Source organism: Fukomys damarensis, unplaced genomic scaffold (genome assembly GCF_012274545.1).
Source record: "Fukomys damarensis isolate Sample0158 unplaced genomic scaffold, DMR_v1.0_HiC HiC_scaffold_23, whole genome shotgun sequence".
In the NCBI taxonomy this organism is placed as follows: Eukaryota; Metazoa; Chordata; class Mammalia; order Rodentia; family Bathyergidae; genus Fukomys; species Fukomys damarensis.
In genome coordinates, this window is record NW_022900935.1 from 56,081,259 (window position 1) to 56,100,335 (window position 19,077).

Sequence of the window (19,077 nt, forward strand, 5' to 3'; positions counted from 1 at the left end):
TTCATAACTTTGCTATTTCTTTCTTTAAAAAATTTTTTTTTGAATCACCACTCAAAATTTATTGTCAAAGCAGTAGGCAAACTGCAAAATAAATCTTTTCTCCAGGTAGCATATACACTTTTTGATTATTTGTGTAAACTGAGGAAAATCATGGGGACAGTTCAAAACGGTGGGCTGTAAATAAAAATATATTCCTTTCACTGTAGCTCTATCATTCTTTTCTGGGTGTTCAGTCCATTCTCTGTCATTTCATGAAACAGTGTTCTCTGCGCAGTGTATTAAAACAGTAGGCAAATAAGGAAAACATCTGAGATTAAAGCCTTCCAGGAAAATGTCAAAAGGGAGCAATAAGTGAATGCATCATGGAAAGATACCTATCTGGGGATAAAAACTTCTAAGTAGCATCAATACGTGTTATCTTGGTTCCCGCTGGTAACTTGAGCCAACTTCAAAGCTCTCCGTAGTGGATTGCACCAAGAGGAGCCATTATCAGGAAGGAGTACTTAATTAGAGTGAATTATTAGAATGCTCAGTCTGCCTTAAATGGAATACAGCTGTGGAGTCACCCTATAAAAATGAAATTGGATCACCCGTCTACTTACGGAGTTTGTTTGAATTAGATTTTTAAAGCCTGAACAAAGTGATAGTAGAAAAAGAAACAAACAAAAAAAAAATCATAGAGCTCAGCAGACATCACATTTGAATGCCCTCTTCTCATGTATAGTAATTATGCAAAATGCTTTTGCAGACATTTGGGAGACTGATCCATTTTCTGCGGGTTTTATTTAACCATAGACCTATCCCTCCACCATAAATGTAGCCATTGTTGCTAGATGTGTGTTTTAATACTATTGAAAGTGCTTACTATACTCGGAATCGCACTAGCCACAGCCATGGCTTCATAAAGGGAGATTTAGACTGAAAGTTATAGTATACTAAAGGCATTTTCTCAGTCACTTCTGAAATAAACTTGAAAGGAATAGGTGCATGGTCTGGCCCAAAGATGGAGTGGGTGGTGTACAAGAACTTTGCTCTTGTTTTCCTTTTTTTTTTTTCTCCCTCAAAAGTTTCCCCCTAATATCAGGATAAAATTGCCTCATTAAAGCAGATACATCTTATGCTAGCAAACACCAGCCATAAAAATACAGAATACAAAAGTCTGAGGATCATAGTTCAGTGAGCAGACTCTGAGTTCCATCCCCAGCATGAGAGAGAGAGAGAGAGAGAGAGAGAGAGAGAGAGAGAGACTGGGAGAAATACAGACACCTAATAAAAGATACGATGTGCAGGCCAATTTTCCTTTCCTGATCCTTTATGTGTACACATGTGGGAATCTGATGCTGTCATGGGTGAAAAAAGTACAAACATGCGTCTGCTGTTGATTACAGTCTCATGAACTTTCAGAGCCCAGTTAGGATTTGCCCAATGGCTCTTTTCTTATCAGAATGCCATTATAAACTCTCACCAGGGTCAGTGCTCCAGCCTGCCCCAGCAAAGTTTGTCTGGCATCAATCACACCATTAAACAGGCCGATGAGTAATGTAACAGTCCAGGTGTCTACAATTTTCAACTTCCAAACCACCTGAAAGTGTGTGACCATGTTCAAATTATGGTTTCCCTATCTATTTAAGGACAAAAAAAAAAAAAAAAACTTAAAAGTTGTAGATCAATCCTGGACATGCTCTGGTTGAATAAAACACTCTTCCACATTTCCCAGCAAGTCAGCAGATTCTCTGAGTGATCAAAGTGGAACAACGTGCTCATGGAGTGTAAAAGCATCTAGACTAATATCAGCAAGGCAACTTGCATAACCAGGAGATGCAGTGTCTTGAAAATGAGTGTCTGGACTCCTGTGTTCTTCATTCAACAGCCAGGATAGTATGCTGGTGGAACCCAGATTCCTAAGTTTCAAACATCTAACGAGGTTTTACACTGTCAAAGGGAAGGCAGCAGTAACAATCAAAAGCATTTCTGGTTGGATGCATATTTTTTTCCTGAGTTTGAAGACAAGTAGATCTACAGATGACACTTAAAAACTAGAGAAAGGGAACTAGATAATGGTGATAGTTCCTCAAGGTCGGAATGTACTAGACACCACTGAATTACGTAGGTCAAGATTGTTAATTGTATGCTATGTAACTCTCACCTTAATAGAAAGAAATTTTAAATTCTGTGAAAAGAATCAACTAAGGCATTAAGACCAAAAAGTTTTGGAAACAATTCTCAATTTAAATTTTTCATTCTACGTTTTTTTGCATACTTTGCAAGATCCAAGCACTAACGTTTTGGGCTTAGAAGATGAAGATACTTACATTCCCATACTGTTAAATCTTCACTCAGAGCCAGAATTTCCAGCCTTTTTATTTATATTATGACAAGTCTTTTAGGAAAAGAAGTCTTTTTTTCCTGTCTTATCAAGGTGAAATTTTAAGGTTTGGAGACTTGCTTCAATCTTGATTTGAGTACTTACTATCTATACATTTTAAGCATGCTAGGAAACTGTGTGAAAATAAAGTCACAAAAGGGGTCAACTTTAGAAAGATGCTTTGAGGATTTAATTAGATAATTTAGGTAGAGCACTTAATAAAGTACTACTTATTAGATTTCCATTTACATTCAGTTAAACTGATGATATTATTATATGACTTTTCTCTATCCTTCATGTGAATAAAATGTATTTAAATATAATTTGGATTCCTTAATTTTAAGTACATTTTCATTATTGCATATAGAATGATAAAATCAGCAGCTCTGAATCAAATGAATTTTTTAACAATTCTCCATGCTGTATATCTTACTGGTATAGGTAGATCCTAAAATGTAAATTCAACTGACTAGATCAGAGCTCCATTAATTTTTTTCTTTGTGTTCAAGCTGCCCCAACTCAAATTATTTCTAAACAAAAACTGATTGAATTCCTACTCACCTGAATATTTTCTATTATCTCCTTTGTTAGGCTCACTGTTGTGTGAAACAAACTGCAAGCTAAGTTTTCTAGGAGCATTAGGGAGAAATTTTTATATCTACATTTAACTGTAGTTCAGTCTTTATCTTTTAAAAATCCATCTTATTACTTTTGGAGGTTTAATTTGTGTTGCAAAAATTTATATTTCAAGTATACAGTTGATGAGCTTTAACAAAAATATATATTTTATGAAATCACTACTTCAATCAGGATGGTGAATATTTCTATTAGTACCCAGAGTTACTCTTGTGTCCCTTTACAATTAATCTCACCCCACCCCTAGCCTTGGGAAAATACTAAACATTTACTTTAGTATAGATCAATTTGTCTAGAAGAAAGTTACCTCAAATTCTGGTCTTCATTTTGGAAGGTCCAAAGCTAAAAATAACTTATTTCATTAAATGATTGAGAGAAAAAAAGGAGCATATATTATGATACATACAAAGGTTTATTAAATGAAAAATTCAGTGTCAAAAATAGCATTATATATTACCTGTGGGTGCTTTTATGCCACAACAGCATAGTTAAGTGGTTGTAGCCAAGGCTACATGGTCTTCAAATCCTAAAACATTTGCTATTTGGTCATTCACAGGCAGTGGAATTATACAATATGCAGTATTTTGAGTGTGATGCTTTTCTCAGTGTCACTTTTTGAAAGCCATCTACATTGTTGCAGGTAAGAGTGACTCAGCCTTTATTATTGCCCAACAGTATTCCATTATATTAAAAAATCACAATTTAAAAAATTCATTTACATGTTAACGTACACTTGAGTTGTCTCTGCTTAGAGATCATGTGAAACAACCTGTGCTATTACTTTTAGACAAGTAGTTTTGTGTTCATGTGTTTTCATTTCTCTTGGGAAGCATCCAGGAGAAAATTTACTAGGTTGCTAGGTAAGGGTACGGCTCCAATGTGATCAGAAACTATCATGAATGAGAGTTCCAATGTTTCACATTTTACACCTTACATATCAGCAAAAACATTAAACATGTATTCTTGGGGGTTGAAGCGGAAAGTACTGCTAAGCAAAAACGCATAATCTAAATTTAGTTTGTTGCGTCATTTACATTGCTCTATTATTAGCATTTTTTAAAACTAACTTTATTGGCTATAATAATGTTTTATATCTAAATATCCCCTTACAGCTCATGCATTCATAAGCAAAGCTTTTGGAAGGTGACTGGGTCATGGATGTGTGATATTGGATCGTGGGCGTGTGATACCATGATACTGGGTTAGTCCATTGCTCGGTTTTTAACTGAGTGAGACGCCTGATGGGAGGAAGTGAGCTCTGTGGGTGTGGCCTTGAGCAGTATAGGTAGATCTCTTCTCATCCCTCGATCACTCACTGCATCCTGCCTGCCAGGCCATGGACTGTTTCTCCTATGCCATGCCCCTCTACCAGGCCTCCCTGCTGTAGAGTCAGCTAGGTATGGCCTGAAACCTCTATAAACTGTGAGCCAAAATATAGTTCTCTTCCTTTAACTTATGAGTGTTGGCTATTTTGTCCCAACAATGAGAAAGTAAGTAACACATAAGATATACAACATGTGTAGATAATATAAAAGTTACTAGACTAGGAAAATTAACACATCCATCACTATTAATTATACTTACATTTTTACCTCTTACCTTGTTTTCAGAAAATGATACTGTCTTTGAATTATAACCCTATAAAAATGTAAAAACAAACATAGCTGATGGGCTTTACAAAAATAGATCATTAGCCAGATTTGATCCATGGGCTTCTATTTAACAAGCTTTGAATTAGAGTAGAACATTTTCCATAATTTAACAACACTCTAAGGTTTCTACATTGTTTCCTTTAAAATACTGATCAAAACATACATCAATTTGACACAGTAAGGAATTGATCTCAAAGAAAATATTCTAAGATGTAGAAAATACCCTTAAATTTAAGAGTAATAGAAAACCAGTATTGTCTTGGAACCAGATAAAAAAGCTCATAATTGTATACTTAAGAATTTTGCCAACTGAATAATAAACCACTGGTAGCTTGAAATGGACCATGTTGGAAATATTTACACCATGAAAATCAGCAAATTCTTTTTTTTTTTTCTGGGTAGCAGATCTATTAGCATGCTATTGGTAACAACCCTTGTAAAAATGAATGTTTATGTTACCTGCATGCACCGAATGATATTACCTAGACTAGTAAAAAGTAAATCAAGCTTCTAATTCTAGAGATGCTGAGAAACCACTGGCCATCCTTCTTTTCCATTATAACATGTATCAACTCTGTTTATTCTCACCTGATAGTCTAACTCAAAATTTTAAAATCCTGACCAAAAATTAAGAAATCCAATTAGGTTCTCTATAATTCTTACTCAAAAGGCACAAGAAACTGAAAAGCTTGCATATCTGAATTAGTGCATAATTGGTTTTACTTTTTTCTTATTATACAAATATATATTTTATATTTTCTTGGATATAATTGGAATAATAACATTTCTCATACACTTAGAATATAACATTTTGATTCCACTGTGCTTATAATAATTTAGCTTTTGTCTTATTTTGAATTTGGATAATCATGTATGGCAAGGGTTAAGTGGGAACCAAATATCATGCCAATGTTGACTTAATAATATATATACATATATATATATATATATATATTATACACTGTAAAGAGTAGTAAAACAATAACAAGGGCAAAGAGGAAGAAAGGTAGAGAAGATGGAGAAGAAGATGTGACAGCAACTAAATGATCTGCAAAGCCTACAGTCTTGCTCTTTGGCCCTTTCCAAGAAAAAACAAGTTGCCCACTTCGGTATAGCTAATTAAGGTAGCATTAATAGTCTATAATCAATCTAATGTTTTATACATTATGAGATAAAGTTGAAAATATGGAGTAAATTGTCTTCCTGTATGTTCTCTTTTTTAAATAATAAAATGTGTAAGTTGTGATCACAATGTACAAAGACTGTGTAAATTTTTTTTAAAAGTTTATTTCAGCAAAGAGACACATGGCCATTAATCCCCCTCACTTTGAACACACTCGGCCCATCCTTCTTGCCACGCTCTGAAGCAGTTCTGGAAGTGCTCTGTCTTGAGTGTCTCTAGTCTTGCTGTCATGACTGCCCTCACGTTCTCAGTCAATTCAAGATATTTTTACCTCTCATGGTCATGTTGACTTTGGAAAAGAGCCTAAAACCCTTGTGGATTTTGTGGATGATCTTGTGGATAAGGACGCGAGGTGATGTTTTATGAACTTGACTTTCCATTGCAAGACACTTGTCAGCAGCATTCGCTGTGTTTTTTGTCACCTTTCATAAAGACACGCGTGTGTCAAGGCAGTGTCTTGTACTGTGATTATTTATTTATTTAAACCCACGATATACTTTTATCAGCACTTGTATTGGAAAAAGGAAAAACTGGATTAATGGAAATTTATGTTTCTCCTTTTCAGGTCTACCTTTCACTTTCTGCATTCATCTTTGGAGGTAAAGACATTATTTTCAAAACAGTAAAAACTAGAGGAAGCAAGGAGTAGTAAACTCTATTGCTCCACTCACCACTAACCCATACAAGTCTTAAAGATTCATAAGTTCTAGATTTTATCTTTATTATTATTTCCTTTGTGTTTTATTTATTCGTAAGTTCTAGATTTTTTAAGTAGGATGTGTGAATACACGGTGCTCACCTTCTGTGATAGTCAGAGTTACCACAAAATTGGGATACAGTTATCTACATAAAGATCTCATGTTTTTGATATTTATAAGCTAGATTCAAGATAACACATTGAAAACCTGTTGTACTATCTTATGGACTACTGGTCTAAAATCAGCCTACATATATATTTATCTATAATTTTAAACATTAAACCTACATCTATACTGTACATGACACATGTTATTAAGGCATTCCTGCAAGTATCAGTGTTTTCTTGGGCTCAACATTCCACCCACGTGCATAATGATTTGCATTTACAAAAGAGATATTTGACAGACCTGTTGACAGAAGAGACCCAAGATGGGAGAGCTTCTTTAATCTTTTTTCCTGTTCTCTCATCTTTCCCAAGAAAGCAAACACCAGCCTTGCTCCGTTTAAGCAGCTGTTGAAAGATATCTGATTCTAGGTGGTAAGATCTCCCTGAGCGAATCACAGCAGCTGGGGCCCTGCTGCTGCCTCAGGGTTCAGACGGCCCTAATCAAGTGTGTGCCACTTGTGCAGTACTTGAAGTATGTTTCAGGCATTGAGAAGGTGACAACAGTTGTGCAAAGAGTAGAGCAAGGACCTTCCAGCCATAAGGAATAAAAGTGACAAGTTCAGGAGGCAGAAGGGAGAGGCCAGCCCGGGGACCCGGAAGGGCAAAGAACACACACGGAGGGGAAAGAAACACATAGTGGGCTCGTCTTTTACCAGGTCACTGCAGGGCTTGTGGATTTCCAAGAAAGTTTAGATATCACCAAGTAGTCATTTGAAACCACCAGCACATTTCAAGAGAAGTAACAGGAATCTGATTCTGTTTTTGCAAACGAACACTCAGTGACTGCTGAATGGAAAGAAATAATAGTTGGACAGGACAAGAATAAGACAGACCTGCTGAAAGGTTATTGTACAGAGTACAGATTGTGGATAACATGGACAATGGAGAAGGTGGAAAGGGACACAAATGTAATATATTTTTAGTTACTAAAATTTTTTGCTGTGGAATTAAATAAGATTTCAAAACAGTCTGCAAAGGAAATTCTAGTGCACTGTATCAGCTTCCCAAACTACATGGTACGTCTTTTAACAAAAAATAATGCCTTCTCTTTTTCACAAGTATTAAAACAATCACTATTATAGAATGTCTATCTTTTCCTCAAATACTCATATGTTAAAATTTAATCCCCACATAGGATGGTATTAGGAGGTGAGTTCTTTGGGAAGTGATTGTGTCATGAGTGTGGAAAAATGACTATCGATCTACTAACAATGACCAAGTAACTCCTTTGTATGGATGGATTAGTAGGATTTTATAGACAGTGGCTAAGAAAAATACAGGCCAGATATCCATTTGTATTGTGGGAGTTACAGAAATAATTCTTAAAACTAAAAAATGTAAAATATCAATCTTGTCAAGCACTAATTAGAGCTATCTACACACATATAAATACTGAGAGAGTCAGCTAACAGAGTCTCCTTGAGCAGGAGACTATGAGGGCAAGAAATCGCCGCCTTCAGCAGCAAGATAAAAATACAAGCAGAAAATCTACCTCCCCTTCCCAAAGACGTTTTCTTTTTAGTCATACCATCATCCCTATGATTGAATGCCAAAGAAACACAGGTCTGAGATAATCTTGCTGCTATCATTAGACCAAAAACACAGTAATCTTACTTATAGTAGACTAATTTTGAACACCATTCCCTTTCTCAAAGATTCCTTCTGAGGAGATGAAATGAATGTCAAGTTAAAAGAAACATTCATAAAGATCTATATCCTAAGAAAAGCATCACGGTTAAGTGACAAAAGAAAGAAAACAGGATTGGAGAAGAAATTTTGCCCACTCTAGGTTCTAATAGGTAACTCTTTACTTTTCCAAAGATTTTATACACATCAATTCCCTCAGTGTATCTCTCTCCCTCTCCCTCCCTCTCTCCCTCTCTCTCTCCCTCTCTCCCTCTCTCTCTCTCTCTCTCTCTCTCTCTCTCTCTCTCTCTCTCTCACACACACACACACACACACACATGCAGAGAGAGACACACACATTTACAACTCAGAAAAGCCCATAGATGGAGTTAAGCTGCTCAAATATTACTACAGACCAGTACATTGTAATGATCTATAAATGTATTTGGACAAATGTGATAATGTCAATAAGAATAAGGAAGTAATTTTTAAGGCAAGTCTGGGACATGAAGTGACTCTGGTAGCTCTGCCAAAACCAGGCCTCAGCTCTGTTTCCATGCTAATCTCTAACCATTTACATCCATGGAGATAGCAGGAGTCTTGTTAGAGTCTAAGTCTAAATTCCCTGACTCTAACCCAGTCTGCCAGTCTATAGAAATAGGAGTGGATTTAGTTTCAGGTGGATACACTGTTACTCAGCAGGGGACTCATTTCAACCTGAAATTATCTTTTTCTGTGAAGAGTTTCCAAACCAAGGGAGAGAACCACCCTGGCACTTGGAGTACCCGAAGAGAGATGCCCCATGGGAACCTGCTACACATCATTCCCACACTCCCCTGGCACTGGGACATCCTAGACACCAACACACTCTACACAGATGAAATTTTCAATTGAAGAAATCTGGAATTTCCATGCAGATGTGTTATAAAGGGTAACATGAAGGCCAATGCTTATAAGACCTCCTAGCAAGAGTGTGCTCTACAGCCCACCATATTATCTGGAGAAAGAGCTCCTGGATATATGGCAAGAGACTTAAAATGTGGCAGAGCAGGTGCCAGCTAACCTTAACGCCACCTTGACTGGATTAAGAGACGCCGGAAGAGCTAATGGGTAGGACCAGGGGGATGCATTACTCATTAGTAGAATTATCCACTGCTGTTCATGGCTGAATGTGCTGTAAGACTGTGGGGTCCAGTTGGAGGAGAAGGGTCACTGGGGAGTCTTTGGAGGATGTTTTGCAATGGCACTTTTTCCCTGTGCGCTGTTTGCAAACTGTCATGAAGTGAGTAGCTCTGTTCCTCCTCTCCCATGACGTTCCTGCCTTGGAACTGGCCATCAATGGACCAAACCCTTAGAAACTGGGCACCAAATTGCATCTCTCTTCATTTAAGTTTCAGTTGTCAAGTTGGGTCCAACAGTGGGAATCCTGACAGATACAGAGTCCACCTTACAAAATAGAGTATTTCTGAATTTTAATTTTCTCCCTGTGCTCTATTGTCATACGTATCAGTATCTACTAAAGCCCCTTCCATTGCACTACTTCAGCTGCAGAACAGTCCTGAAAGAAATGAAACTTCAGTCTTCTAGATCAAGCCATCAGACCAGCATACAGTGGTGCCCTCATTCACCATGATACCATGGACATACCCAAAGAGAAAATTTTAAAAATCAGACATTTGTGTATTGACATCATACTTGTGCGTACTACAAACCTGAATTGGGAAACTTTGGGATCTTTTGTAAATTAAAGTATATATTATAAAAGAAAGTAAGAAGAACTCCTCAATGTTTAGCTAAGTTTCTATGATCCAGAGCACAACAAGTCGTCATGCTTCTGTGCCTTTCAAGGAGGCAAACCCTTCTTACAGGACAGTGGTGAATTGTTCTTTCTCCAGTCCACTAGACCACTCTCCAGATAAATTGTGACACTAGCCTCTAGGTGCTTAGAGCAATTCTGGGATATCTGAGGCAGTAAAACATTTTGCTGTACATTTCTTATTTGGCTAATTGATTCAATGAGGTTTGAGGTTGAAAACAATGACCCAAAAAAGGCTGGCTTCATTCTTCTTTGACTAGTTTGCCAAGGAAGCAAAATATGTGCTAAGTACGCATCATCTCTATTTCCTAACACAATGTCTGTCTTAATTTACAGTAAAACTGAACTCGGTCTTAAAACTCTGGCCTCAAGAAAAGATCTTCAAATAAGAGATTCGAGTCCAACAACCCTTCCCCCTCATTATCCTTGCCCCAGTTAATGACCACAGTGATACAAGGATTGGGACACTCGCCAAGTACTAGATTCATTTTTTTGTGATTTCTTTCTCAACACAGATTCAATAAACAATTCAAGACTTGCTGGAGTCTGAAAGCAAAAACCAAAGCCCAAAGCCTGGGTATATTAAAACCATTCCTGCAGCAATAAACTTCAACTGGGAAATGAACTAATCATTGCAGTTGTTCAACTAAGCTCCTAACTGAAGAGGCTGAAATCACAGCCCCCTCAAAAAGGAAGCTCTGGCTTAGTGAACAAGGGAAAAGAATTTACTGACCTTCAGGTGCCCTTCATTTTGAAGCTTCCCTGACATTCCCCCTTCTTCTACACCACATGCCTCTCATTCCTTCAATCCAGCATTTGATAGTTGAGCTTAGGGTGGTGAATGGAGATCGGTGACTCATAAGCTATCATTTATATTATATTCCATTAGGGAAAAACAAGATAGAGTGCCTGGTAACATGCTCTTAGCCAGACAGTTTTCAATGTTTTCCCTTAGTTGTGTTCTGTTTAAGGGATTAACCACAGAAACTAACAGCACAGAACCTGGTGAATCTATCTATTGCTAAAATCTCCTTCATTGGAAATCTTCCCAATGTGAGGAAGTCTTTGGCTGAAAATCTACCTCGTAATTTTTCACACTTTTTATATGCTAGATGATTTGACAACCACTGTGCTCTGAAATTGTTCTCTTAACAATCTACTCTTCTGAAGTGATGCGGTGGAAATGTGGAAAGGATCACACGTTAATTCAACAACTCATTGATAAAACTTAGAGTTGATTTATGATTCTAATCATCGGGCAGCCCAAGAAGAGGGTTCTAGATTAATAGATCCAGTGATATATGATAGATGTTAGAATTAGGAAAAGAACAAAGATGCAGAGTACTTCCTACAGAGCCCAAACAAGAGCACCAGGTGTTAATTCACTAATATCATAGTACTAAGATGCTTCTCCATGCCAGTTTTGTGAGAGGAAGGGTTACTTACATTAGCACAGTCACCAAAACAAATTTCACACTGGACAGCTGACTTCTCAGAGGAAAAGTGTTTAGTCTGGTTTACACATCAGAGAGAATGGATATATGCTTTAACCTGAAAATATTTTCCGAATGAAATTCATGTCTTAGTTTATCAATCATGCCCAAATGCACAGATTTTTGTTTCTCAGAAATACCTCTTTGTCTTTGAATAAAAAATAAAAATATCCACACCTTCATTAGGGTTATGTAGATCTTTATTTAGAGAGATGGAATTTGAGTATGCTAACATTTGGAAAACATAGTGTTTTGCATACACAATAGCCATTTTTAGTCCTTTTATTCACAATGAAATAGTTCGCCTCCCATAACAAAGACAGTTCATGTAGATGCTCATTTGCCCAGCTAACCATATAGCCAGGATATCAATATAGCCAACCAGACATTTGGAGAAATCTGCTCAGAGATTTTAAAGTAGAAATATATACTTATTTTTACAATAGGAGGCATGAGGTAAACTCTCTTCCGTGTATGGTATCTTCCTGCATTTTGCTGCTGAGTCAGGGCATAAAGTTTACAGTTGTAGCATGAAAGGAGACAATCCGTCCTGAAGTTGACAGAGAAAAATGCCAAGAGTATAACGCTCTTATCATATTATTAACCTTCTGCACCTATCCCAAAGCTGCCATAATTCTATACTTGACTATGAGATTTTAATGAATGGCTTCAATTATTTATGCTACCTGTGGCATGGAAGTCTCTTACTTGCAACCCCAAATAAGTAATTGGTTTAGTAATGGGAGGTATGAGGAAACATGAGGCAGTACACCACGAGAGGCTTTCTTTTAGCACTTGAATAGAAGAAGCCACCAAATATGAACACTGAAGCATATTTCTTCCAATGTTTCTGATATCCATCTGAGACCTCGAAATGAGCCAATCTGAATTTCATCCAGTGGACCAAGAATAGCTGGGAGGGAAGTTGGAAAGTGTGTGTGTCCTTCACAACATGGCTGAGTCATGCCTTTAATCAATTGGCTCTGTGGTCCACGCTGCAACTTGGCTTCCTATCATGTGAGATAATTGATCTGTGTGTAAAGTTTTCTGCTTATGAAAACTTTACTATTTGGAGGGCTGAGGTGGTCGTGTTGATGGTCACAAACAGTGATGGTCCTGGATCCTTGATGTTTGCCTTGAAACTTTGTATGGTTTGCTCACTCTGGCTATAACCATCGCTTTACCCAATAGCATATGACAACGTAATGGTATGCTGGTTCGAAGCCTAGACCACAAGGGACCTTGAGTGTCTAGTCTCTTTCGGAAACTTGCCACTGCCATGACTGTCAGTCTGGACCAGCCTGAGAGACCACATGGAAGAGAACTGAACTGTTTCAGCTAAGATCATTCTAGAACAGTCTTGCCTACACCCAAACAAGACAGAAAGCAAAGCTAAGATCAGCAAATTGCCTACCCGACTCCCAGCTGCCCATAGACAGTGGTGTAAGTCCAGCCAAGACTGGAAAATCTGCCCAAATGTCAAGCAAAACTATCACAGGAACAACAGGGAACACTTCACAGAAGTTTAGCTGGTATTCATGTTAATGCATTGTTGCCATTATCATTATCACTATCGTTATTATTTAGTTTTTGTAAGAGTAAAAATACTATGTAATTGTAAAAGTTCCAAAAAAGCATAACTCAGAGGAATAAAGTGTCAGAGATGGATCTGAATGTGTATGACCACTAAGAGCACTACCCTTGTTAGAAGTTCAAAAACCACAAGCAAGAAGCTAAAGCCACAGGAAAATACTCTTAAAGTTACTAAAAATGATATTTGCACAATATCGTTTAGTGACATAGGCAAGAATGTGTGACATGGGACAATAACTGAATAGAGAATTCAAATTGCAAATAAATCAATTTGAGAAAAATATGCAGAGATGTCAGGTGTTACAACTTGTGTCTAGGTCAGAGCCTCATGTGCTCATAGATGGGACTTTTTCAGAATGAAAACTAGAAACTAGAGGGTGTGGGGCTGGGATCAAGAGGGTACAGTTACTAAGTGAGTCCAGTGGTGGGTTTGGCAGAGTGTGAATCCCAGTTACCTGGATAAAATATAAAAAGGAGCAGAGAGAAGCTGCTAAGGTCACTTGTTGGTTCCCTTACTTGCTTTGCTGCCTTCTGCCTGCCATGGGCTGTTTCTCCTCTGCGATCCCCCTCTGCCTTGCCACTCTGCCTTGGAGCCAGCCAACTATGGATGGAAACCTCTACATACCATGAGCCAGTAAACCTTTTCTCCTCTCACTTTGGGTGTTGGGTATTTTATCTCAGTAACTAAGACACAAGGAAAGACCAGTTCACTCTCTTGTCTTCAGGTAAGAAATACGATAAAATGATCAAGTAGGCTCTGGAATGCTGTGGGTCAGAGGTTAAGAAGAAAAGAGGAAAGTGGGACCAAGACCTGAGTTTATTCACTTGCTCCTTGTTTGACTTCTTAATTCTTTATTCTTTATCCAGTGGTTCATGGACCCCATCAAGATTTGGGTTTACCCTTTCAGGTGTTGGGGATGCACACCACTGGCTCCCAACTGTTCTGTGTAAAGGAGGAGACAGTTGTGGCCACAGGAAATTGTGTCACAGTGGGACAAATGCCGCAGTTATGTAAGCACAATGTGATGGGCAATGAGAATAATGCTGTGGCACAGTGTTCAAAGAAAATCACAATTCGTTTTCTGATCTCACTGTTCAACTGAAACTACACTGGGGCACCAGTGACTTCACCACCCAACTCAAGGCTGATAGTTGTGCCAATAAAAACTATGATGGACTTTTATTCCTCGTCCTTATGGCTAAGATATCATGCTTTGTAGAACTATTCCAAGCTCACAGAAGTAACCAACATCTATCTTAAAGAAAAAAAATAAAGAATGTTTATTCAGTAAACATTTCCATGAACGAGAAATAGAACAGAAACAGGCTGCAGTAGGCAGAGGATGAACAGCCCATAACATCAAGCTTCAGGAATCAAAAGAGCAATATTGTGATGCCAGACACCCTCTGTGGAGCCAGGGGCTTATGTGGGCTTCCATCCATGGGAAGGGGTTGGATTGCTGCCTGAGATTGCAGCAGGTAGAAAGACTCCTGGGCACAAGGATGATAACCAAAGCGAGCAAAGAGAAGGGCAGACAACTGGCTCAAACCATCTGTTAACCCAGCCCAAATCATCCTTATATCAATATCACATATTAGAGTCACCCGGAGAAATCCTTGAGTGGGAGGAGGACAATCACTTTGAGAGCTCCTAGATAAGAATAGGATAGAATAGAGCCAGAGACAGAAACAAACAAACAACAACAATAAAAACACTAACTAAAGCATGTATACACTCTAAATATTTTAAATTACAGAAGAAAAAAATTTGAAGAAAGATAATCAATAGGTGCTGTGGTCATGTGAATCGACATTGTGCAAGAATACAAATGATGGAAGAGCAAGAAGTTACTTAAAAAGAAATCTGATAAGCTCTTCCACGATACAAAGTGTGGGAAAAAAGAAGAGATGTATTTTGAACTAAAATTAGACAGATATGAATCAAGGACAGACAAATGTAAAGCAAAACAACTTGAAAGTAAAAACCAAAAAAAAAGATATCATGAAATAAAATAAAAACAAACACCACATCAGAAAAAGTTTAATCTTTGTCTAGTTTTAAAAAGAATTAGTGAATTAGACAGCAATACTTCTAACACAGACAATTAAAAATAAGAAAAAATGCAAACCACGCAGAGGATAAAATGAGAAGACTCAAAAGCAAGAATACAGAGAACAGGGTAAGGTACATTTTTATAGAAACAATAGAAAGAATTCTTCAGAATTAGAAAAATAAATATACAAATCCTCAGACTAAATGTGCACACGAGCTTCAGAAGAAAATAAACTCTTCAGCCAGACATATCACACTCAGTGGTAAGACTAGAAGAACGAAGACAAAAATATTAAAGAGAAAAGGCAGATTCCTTACAAAAGAATTATTATTTCATCAAGAATGGAGGCATAAACAAAAACATATTCAGGTATAAATAGCCCCAAAGATTTTTTAAACCACTAAATTTGGCCTCTCAGCAAAATAAAAGAACGCCAAGAAATGAAGAAAATATAAGAAATTAAAAATGAACAAAACCCAGTAAATACAAACCCATCGCTACTAAGTTACTATGTGTCTGATAAACATGATAGAATTATATTTTGAAAAATTATCAACAATATGGAAGTTAGGAGGATGAAATTCCAGGAGATAAAGTCTGCTAGGATTTTGTTCAGAGGTTGACATCAGAAATAAAATAAGCCAGTTAAAAACGCATCCATATATTTTAAATACAGTCATCATTGTAATAATAGTAATAGTGTATTTTGACCTTCCAAAGAGTCAGGAATAAAGAAGCTTTACCATTCAAATAGATATCATGAAATGGAAAAAAAATCAAATAGACTATAAGTATGATGGTATTCCATTAAACAGGTTAACATTTAAAATCTAGATCTCTTCAGGTGGTAATGCAGAGGTAAAAATACGGTTCAAGTGTGCTGAGGCTCTTGTCATATTTGAGATAAAGTCAGAAACAGAATGACATTGCTGAGGGGGAAGTGTATGAGTTTAAAATATTAGAAAAAAAAAGTTCAAAATAAAGAAATATCCAGGGCTGAGGATTTAGCTCAATGGTTCTGTCACCTGCCTCACAAGCACAAGGTCCGGAGTTCGATCTCCAGTACCAAGAAGCATTCACATTTGCAAAGGAGAAAAGTTATATGCGTGGAATCAATAGAACACAGAGGAGGTGAAGATAGAAAAGTAATTTAGCAATGTCGATGTCTAGCAAATTAGAATCCGTGCAGTTCCCGTGTGCTGTGTTTTCCAGAGGCGGAAGGGCATAACTTCCAGGTTGCACATGCGCCCTTGTTCCCTGGTCTGCTGGGTTTAGTCCCGAAAGGCACCAACCACATCTCCGAGGCCAGGGGGAAAGCAAGACACTGGCAATGGCAACCCTGTGTTCCAAAGTCCAGATCTCGCCTGTATTTATGCAATAGGCCCAGCTGAGGAGGAGTCGGAGGGCGAAGCAAATTCTGAACGTGGTCTTGAGAAGTTGGGAGAAGCAAATTAATCCTAATATTGTGGACTTCAGGTTCGGTTGACTTTGAGTTTTTAAATAGTTTTGGAAGATATCGTCACTGCTTTTCTTCATATGTTTAATTACACAGGTCAGGTGAGCTATGGGAAAGTGCGAAACACATTAGTTAGTAGGCCATTTATGTTTCCCGTAACCCCACAACTAGTCCTCACTATCGACAGACTGGGGACACGTGTGCTCCCTGGGATTATTTCTCTGCCTATAGGTGTGCACATCATACTGGAATTCATTGAACCTACCATTTGCCTAACAATTCTTTGCTGACGGTAAGAAAGATTTAAGGTGAGAGAAACTTTTCTTGGACTTCAATTTGCAAACAGTGTGCACTGACTTGAATTAAAGGATTTTAGGCAAAGCTCGAGTTCCGGTTTGTAAATTTTGCCGACACGCTATCTTCGCCAACATCTTAGTAGAAAGCATAAACATTTATTCAACAAATAATTGCGTCGGAATCCTATATTTCACTTGTACATCCACAGGATTTCTCTTATCTTACTCCCCCCGCCCTTGGTCCTCCCTCGATCCAGAGCATATTTTCTATTCTTTGTGGTTTTTTTCCATCCTCCTCTGCTCTGGTTTCAAATAGCAATGGGTCAGCGAACAGCTCGGCTTCGGGTCGCAGGAAGGTGCCCCGTGTCTGTCAGCTTCGCCTTGTGCCCTCGGCTCTGTGGGCCACGGCCGGGACCACGGCCATCCTGGCGCTGTGCCAGGCGAAGCACCAAGGCTCGCCGAGGTGGAAGATGGTTCGTCCGCAGGCCATTAGCTCCGCAGTGAGGGGGAGGAAGGAAAACACATGTGGTTTTTGCCTGCTTCACCTTGGCAGAGAAAGATGGAGGTAAACTGGAGATGGGCTGCAGCCTTTGGAGTCCGGGAGGACTGGGAAAGCCAGTCGGTGCCAAGAAAGAACACACGGTCCTTGTGTGTGGCAGAGACACCTCAAGAAAAATCACTTGGAGTCGTGCGTGCGTTTGGCCCTTTAACTGCCATAGGCACCGAATCAGCTTTCTCTGTGAGTCGAATGTAAATGGTGTAAGGGAGCTGGTTTTTCCCCACCTCGCCTTCACTTACACTCTGCTAAATGCCTGACAGCCATTTCAGAGCGTTTACAAATTATGAAAACTGGGGGGCAGCTAGTTATGAAAATATTGAGGAGTCCTAGAACTAGCTCTAGGAGCAGGTTAAGGCAGAAAACAGACTGTAAAGTCCTTGAAACATGAGCTGTTTGCTCATCACTTCTGCCAGAAAATTCTGGTATGCCGGCACATTGCTATGCTAATCTGAAACCAGAAAGAGAGAAATCAATAAAAAGCCAGGAGAAGAATAGGGGAAGAGGCAGGCTGGCCATTCTTAAGGAATGAGAAAGCAGATCAGTTTCTGACATCCCCACGTCTCTCTTCCCATGGATCACAAGCCAAGGGATCTGGGGGGAAAAAAAGGAAAAACAAATTTTATAACCTAAAAGAGAGGTGATAAATTTTAAGTCCTCTCTAAAAAGAACAGCCTTTCTTCACGTGCAACCTTGCTGTTTTCATACCATCTGGAAAGAAAATCTAGTTGTCTTCCCCCATTTGTTTTATGTTGAATAAAATTAATGCATGTGCAGTAATAACAGAAAGAATATAAGTCCATTCTAGACTGATTATAAAGTTGGTTACACTTCATGATATATCATAACAATTTAACAAATGCTTTTTTCTACAATGCTCCTCTTTCTTACAGCAAATTTCCTTGGCTAAATTTTTTTATGTTCACTGAATATATACAAAATAGAATTATTGTCATTCTCCCCTCACAAAAAAAAAAAAAAAAGATGAGACGTGGCAGTCAAACAAAAATTGTACAATTATGGATGGTAAAATAATTTTAGGACACAGCTATTTTGTTGTCTGTTGTCCAGTCTTATAAGCTTTCCATCAGGAAATAAAACTCTCCATGTTTAGATAACATTGCATAAAACTGACTTTATATTCTATACTATGACTTCATAGGCTGTTAGACTAGAGGGCCATCATTAATGCATTAGGTCTTAAAATGCATCAAAAATCTTAAGTGACTGGTACACAATATTATTGCAAGCAGTTTCTTGAGTTATAATATACAAGGGTTAGCATCACACGTGGAGACCTAACATAAATCTGCATCTCAAATTCAGAATCTTGGATAGTTATTATAATTTTCCACACCAAAAAATCATCCTATTTTTCATCCCTCTTGACCTTAGGACATTTGTAAATTTTAAAGAAAATAATAAGTGTTTTATTAATTGAAAAATGTAAAATATGATCTCATTTTCAACTTTCCCCTGTTGTTTG